Here is a 6,417-nt window from a genome sequence, read left to right on the forward strand (position 1 = left end):
AGCATTGTGATGGATCCCTATACCAACACCAGTTTATTTTGTTTTATGGCCTTCTTTTCACTGATTTCCTGATATCAAACCATGAATGTAGGCTTTTATTATTAAGTAATGAACATTGTTGGCAACCACTGCTTTGGTTCAGTTCAGACCAATGCAATGCTGTTGATGTGACTATACTGCACGTAGCAATGTCAATAAGTGTCTTGGGACTTCGCAAGTGAAGTACATTGAATGACTGTAATCCTCGGAATACAGCAAAATTTATCTCACTCTGAAGCTGTAAGTAAAAGTTAGTAAGTTAAATCAGCAGATAAACTCTCAACAGCATGTCACCAACCTCTTCAGGATAAGAAAATCAAGATATTTTTATACATGGTAATTAGGACATGCAGAAAAGACTATTTTGTGGAATTGAATACACAGTAAAAGACCAAGCTGTTCTAAAACTCCTTGTGCATTTTAAAGTGACAATAATTGCATAATCAATCCTTGAAGTGAAACTTTAAAGTTTTTATTTGTTAACTCTCTCAGTCCTCTCTGAGTGTGTCTGTATGAAGTGCCATGCACAGTAAAGTTAGTTAAAGTTTCAAAATCTCCCCTCCCCTACCGCATTCCAAAACCAGTCCAGCTCGTCCCTGCCTCCTTAACCTGTTCTTCCTCCCACCTATCCCCTCCTCCCACCTCAAGCCGCACCTCCATCTCCTACCGACCAACCTCATCCCGCCCCCTTGACCTGTCCGTCCTCCCTGGACTGACCTATCCCCGTCCTAACTCCCCACCTACTCTCACCTTTACTGGCTCCATCCCCGCCTCTTCGACCTGATTGTTTCCTCTCCACCTGTCCTCTGCTCTATCCATCTTCTATCCGCCTCCCACTCTCTCCCTATTTATTTCAGAACCCCCTTCCCCTCCCCCTTTTCTGATGAAGGGTCTAGGCCCGAAATGTCAGCCTCTCTGCTCCTATGATGCTGCTTGGCCTGCTGTGTTCATCCAGCCCTGCACCTTGTTGTCTCTATAGTTTCTATGCTTCAGCTTTTTGAAGTAGTTATTTCTATGCTTAAATAGCATAGAAATTTTATTCCCACCCTCGACAGAGTGCTTCCCTTGCCTAAGTGATAAGCATCACTCATTTGGTACTCAACTCTGAGTCAGAAAGTTGGCAGTTCAAGTTGTACCCAAGACTCAAACACACAGGGTAGAATCTTAATATCTTTTGGCTAAAGACAAGTCATGTTGAGTTTGGTGGAGTGATTCTTGCTATGAGGCGAGCAAGATTTTTCATCATACCTTACCAAACTTGCCTCTTTAATACCTGTTTGAGCCCTCGCTGCAAATATCAAGCCCCATTTCTGCTCATATTACCACATGCTACTCCTGGAGAAACTCACACTTATGGTGATCAGGGAATTGACCAGAATCTTCAGCACCAGTGCCATACTTAAAAAGCCATTGTGTTCCCAGACAAGCATTATCAGTCCAGAGCTCCCTGAACGTAGAGGATTGGTTGACCAATAGAAAACAGGGGGTTAGGATAAGGGTGACATTTTCAGGATGGCAACCTATAAATAGTCATGTGTCAGTGGGTTCGATTATGGAGTTACAATTGTTTACATATATATTAAGGACTTGGATAAGAAATGTGAATGTACTGTAGCCAGTTTTGTGGATGACACAAAAATATGTGGGAAGGCAAGTGGCTAAGATGATCCAAAGAGTATGCAGAGGATTATGGATGGGTTGAGATAGTAGACAAAAAACTTAGCAGATGGAATAAAATGTGGGGGAAAATGAGATTACACACTTTAGCAGGAAGAATAAAGGAGCTGAATATTATTTAAATAAAGAAAGACTGCAGAAAGCAATGGAACAGAGGGATTTGGGAGTCCTCATCCATGAATCACGAAATGCAAGCATCCGAGTTCGGTGGGTAATAGGAAAGACAAATGGAATATTGGCCTTTATTTCAAAAGGATTAGATTATAAAAATAAGAACATTTTGCTAAAGCCACAAGGCACTAATCAGACCATGGCTGGAATTCCTTGAGGGGTTTTTGGGCCCCTTATATATGGAAGGGTATACTGGTTTTGGAGGCAATCCAGAAAAGGCTGATATAAGGGATTGTCTTATCAGGAGAGTTGGAGTTGATTGGGCCTGGACTCATTGGAACTCAGAAGAATGAAAGGAGACCTTTTTGAAACATGCAAGTTTCTTGGGGGATTGGGTAGGTTAGATGCAAAAACGTTCTTCCCTCTTGTGGAGAGTCTAAGACCAGAGGGTATTATCTCAGAATAGATTTGGATTAGAATAGGTCATAGATTTAAAACAAGGATGAAGAGGAATTTCTTCTCTCAGAGGGTAGTGAATCTATGGACTTCGTTACTGTTGAGACCTATTGATGCTGGGTCACTTAGTATATTCAAGGATGAGATAGACAGATTGTTAATCAGTGAACGATAAAGGCTTACATGATAAAAGCGGGAATACAGAGTTGAGGATGATCAGATCAGCTGTGATCTGATGAATGGTGAAGGCCTATTTTGGCTCCTACATTTTACAGCCTTATTGTCTTAACAAAAATATGACCAACTTTTTAAAGGAAATCTTTTACAGGAGACAGGAGCCAGACTGGGAACACTTCTAGCTTAATCTACCCACCTCTTCAAGGAAAGTACAACCCTAATACACTGCTGTAAGCATTAATACCCTAACTGATAACTTTTCTTAAAAAAATCATTTTTATTCAATGTGAAAATATGAGTTTATCTTATGTAAAAGGACACAGAGTGTGGAAAATGTAAACATATTTTAACTTTATTATGTACATTACTTTTTGACTAGAGCAATGACAGCACTTAAAATCATATTAAGTCAAACAAACAGAAAAGGTTCATTTCGATAATTCCAATGCTACAGTACTAAAAGAAACAAACAAAACCAGTGACACATTTATCTGGAAAATATGAAATGCATTAAATTTTCAGGAGATCCTACCTGAAAAAAAATGTGTTTAACATGCAAGTGGAGTCAATCAAAATTTAGTTCAAAGAAAATAACTTTCTTCATGACTTATTTCGGATTTGTCATGCAGGTTTTGAATGTTAACACTTTCTTGCTTGATAAATGCTTCTGTAGCTGTTGCCATGGAAATGGACGGGAGATTGCTCATGGTGTGTGTGTGTGTAGCCTGAACAAAACATGGATACAACAGAGATAAACGTTTCTGAGCACGTTCTGAGTTGCACTGGCACAACAGAAAAAAAATGAACAGCCAAATTGTACATTGTGAATAATGGCATGACATGTTACCATAGCAACAGGAAGCACTGATGTAAACACACTGTGCGTACAATCCCTATTATATATTCCATTATAGTCATTATTATTTGCTACAGCTGTCGTTCTTTTTGGTTACCCATTTTAATATCTCCTTATGTGACTTGGTGTCAAATTTTGTTCGATCACACTCATGCAACATCTTGAGGGACATTTAACTGAACTAAAAGCACTATAGAAATACAAGTATTTGTTATTATTGATGCAAATCATGAGTGAGATGGAGAATTTAAAAGGCAAGTGACCAGAATCACAAGGTTATACTTATAGACTGAGAGAGCTGCTCCTCAAACAATCATCCGATTTACATTTGGTCTTCCTAAAGTAGAGCATTGTGAGCAGAATCTTATTGTTTTAATTCTCCATCCCCCAGTCTGACCTCTGTCTTCAAGCTCTTACACTGTTCTAATGAAACTCAATATAAGCTCGATGAACAGTAGCTCATCTTTCTAATTAGGAACCTTACAGCCTCTGGACATGACATTAAGTTAAACAATTTCAGTTCATAGATACTGCTCCCACCTTTCAGATGGTAATTACTTGTAATGATTTTGCTTCGGTCATTTTTCAATTCCTCATGACATATCTTTTGTTTATTTATCTCACTACATCTTTTGCCTTGCACTTTCATCCTTATGCCATTTAATCACTCCTACTTTCTGCTCTGTCACTGATCTTTGATTTTGTTCTTTCCCCAAGCGCCCTTTCTCTGCCATGCCTAAAAGGTGTTATATCTCTAACTTTTTCTAGTTCAAAGAGAAGGACATCAGACTGAAATGCTAACTCAGTTTCCCTCTCCATAGATGCTGCCCAACCTGCTGAGGATTTCCAGCATTTTTTATTTGTATTTTAAATTTCCAACATCTGCAGAATTTGGCTTATGTAGTATTTGGTTCAGTTGTATTACAATCAATTGGAATATGTTCCTAGACCAGCTGGTTAAATGTCCAACATCTGCAGTATTCGGCTCATGCAGTATTTGGTTCAGTCGTATTACGATCAATTGGAATATCTTCCTAGACCAGCTGGTTAAGCAACTGCCTCAAATATAATTAACAGCAGTGGAATTCATAATAGTTGGAAGGAAGATGATACTCATCAGTCACTAATTATTAAATTATAGATTCTTAGCCAAATTCCACACAAATCATCACTACACTTGCATGCAACAGTGCTCAGTCATTGGCCATCTATCTTATCCATGGCAGTGCAAGTAATTAGACATGAGGGCACAGATATCTAATTCCAACATGCCACAGTGATGTGCAAATGTAGTTAACCTGTCAACCAACTCAAGCTCTCCCTGATGTTCTGACCAGTCCCGAACAATAAATATTGGATCTCTTCCAACCGGAATTAAATGTTCAAGGAGGCCCAGCCCGATCAGATTGTTACCTGTGATAGGGAAATTGCTTGCACTTTAATTTGCTCTTAAGTTAGATCAGTGTAACTTTAAAGCAGAAATATTGCCACGGTGTGGTGCTGAAAATGCAATTGATGATTGGAGATGGTGAGAGACGGTCTCCCTGAATGGATTCAAGAATTATTATGCGCAATGAGGGTGTTGTTTCATTTACTGTAACAGATTGGAAAGGGGACACTGTGCCAAAAAAAGCAAAAAGTTACAATTTATATACAGAGAGAAAAAGAACTGAGCAAACAAGGGCAAAATTTCAATTTAAGACAGTTATGAGTGAGGATATAGCTAAATGCATCAGGAAAGAAGTTTGGAAGTTTGTTGGAAATAAGCCTTTGATAGTATTCCATATTGAACTGTATTTGTCGTTGCAGATCAATCACCTGAGAGTTTCCACCATAGCTTTCTTGGAATTTTTGCATAATTTATACCAAGGAAGCCTGTGGTATTAATGATTTGCTGTATTACTTCTTTCTGAGTCACAATTGCCTCCATGCCTCCCCTCCCTAACCCTGCCCGTGTGTTACATTTGATTCTCCACCTTGTGCTGTCACAACATATTGCAAGTGTAGCCCATTTCGAGGATACTGTATATGGCTATTCTGAGCATATTTCCCCAGGAATAGCTCAATCTGAGATGAGCTGTATTTCTTTCAGCAAAAGGAGCATCATTTTGATTTTAAGTGAAAGGATATAACTTCGGTGGCAATGAACCTAGAAGGCCTGTATAGAGGGTGTTGAATCAACATTGTCCTTTTTATTAGAAAGCTGAAATCTCAGCTTTGGATTTTGCTAAGGTTGCAAAATGGATGCAGGGCCTACTCAGCAAACCTTAGGCGCTACTCCCAGTGCACACAATAACAACATCATTAAAATGGTGTCCAGGTTGGCCCAAAACAAGAATAGTACATGTGCTGCCCAACTGCTGCTTTTGAAGTAAAATGGCACCCATAGTGCTGAAGCTACAGATTACACAAATGAAGTTTGGGGCTGTCATGTTTTCTTACCCGTATGCCATGGCAGCATATGTAAGAAACACCACCATTTGAATTGAGATATTCAGACTTGGAAGCCTCACAACCATCTGCCAAGAGTTCTATGGCCTTAAGCATATCTTGCTTCAGTAAGCTTCACATGGTCAGGAAGTAGAGATCACATCCAGAGTGAGACACAGCCGAAGGGAGACAGGAAACTGTAGGCCAGTTAGCTTGACCTTGGTCATTGGTATGTTTTTAGAGTCCATTATTAAGGATAAGATTGTGGAGTACGTGGAAGTGCATGGTAAAATAGGGGAGAGCCAGCACAGTTTCATCATGCCTGACAAAAATGTTAAAGCTCTTTGAGGAGGTAATGTGCAAGTTCGACAAAGGAGAGCGAGGGGACATGATCTATTTGGATTCCGAGAAGGCCTTTGATAAGGTGCCACAAATAAGATAAGAACCCATGGCGTTAGGGGCCAGGTACTGGCATGGATAGAGGATTGGCTGACTGGCAGAAGGCAGAGAGTGAGGATAAATGGGTCTTTTTCAGGATGGCAGTCGATGACTAGTGGAATTCTCCAGAGGTCAATGTTGGCACCACAACTATTCATATTATATGTTAATGTTCTGGACGAAGGAACTGAGGGCACTGTTGCTAAGTTTGCAGATCACACAAAGATAGGTGG

Source organism: Rhincodon typus, chromosome 2, assembly GCF_021869965.1.
Source record: "Rhincodon typus isolate 14 chromosome 2, sRhiTyp1.1, whole genome shotgun sequence".
NCBI classification, from domain to species: Eukaryota; Metazoa; Chordata; class Chondrichthyes; order Orectolobiformes; family Rhincodontidae; genus Rhincodon; species Rhincodon typus.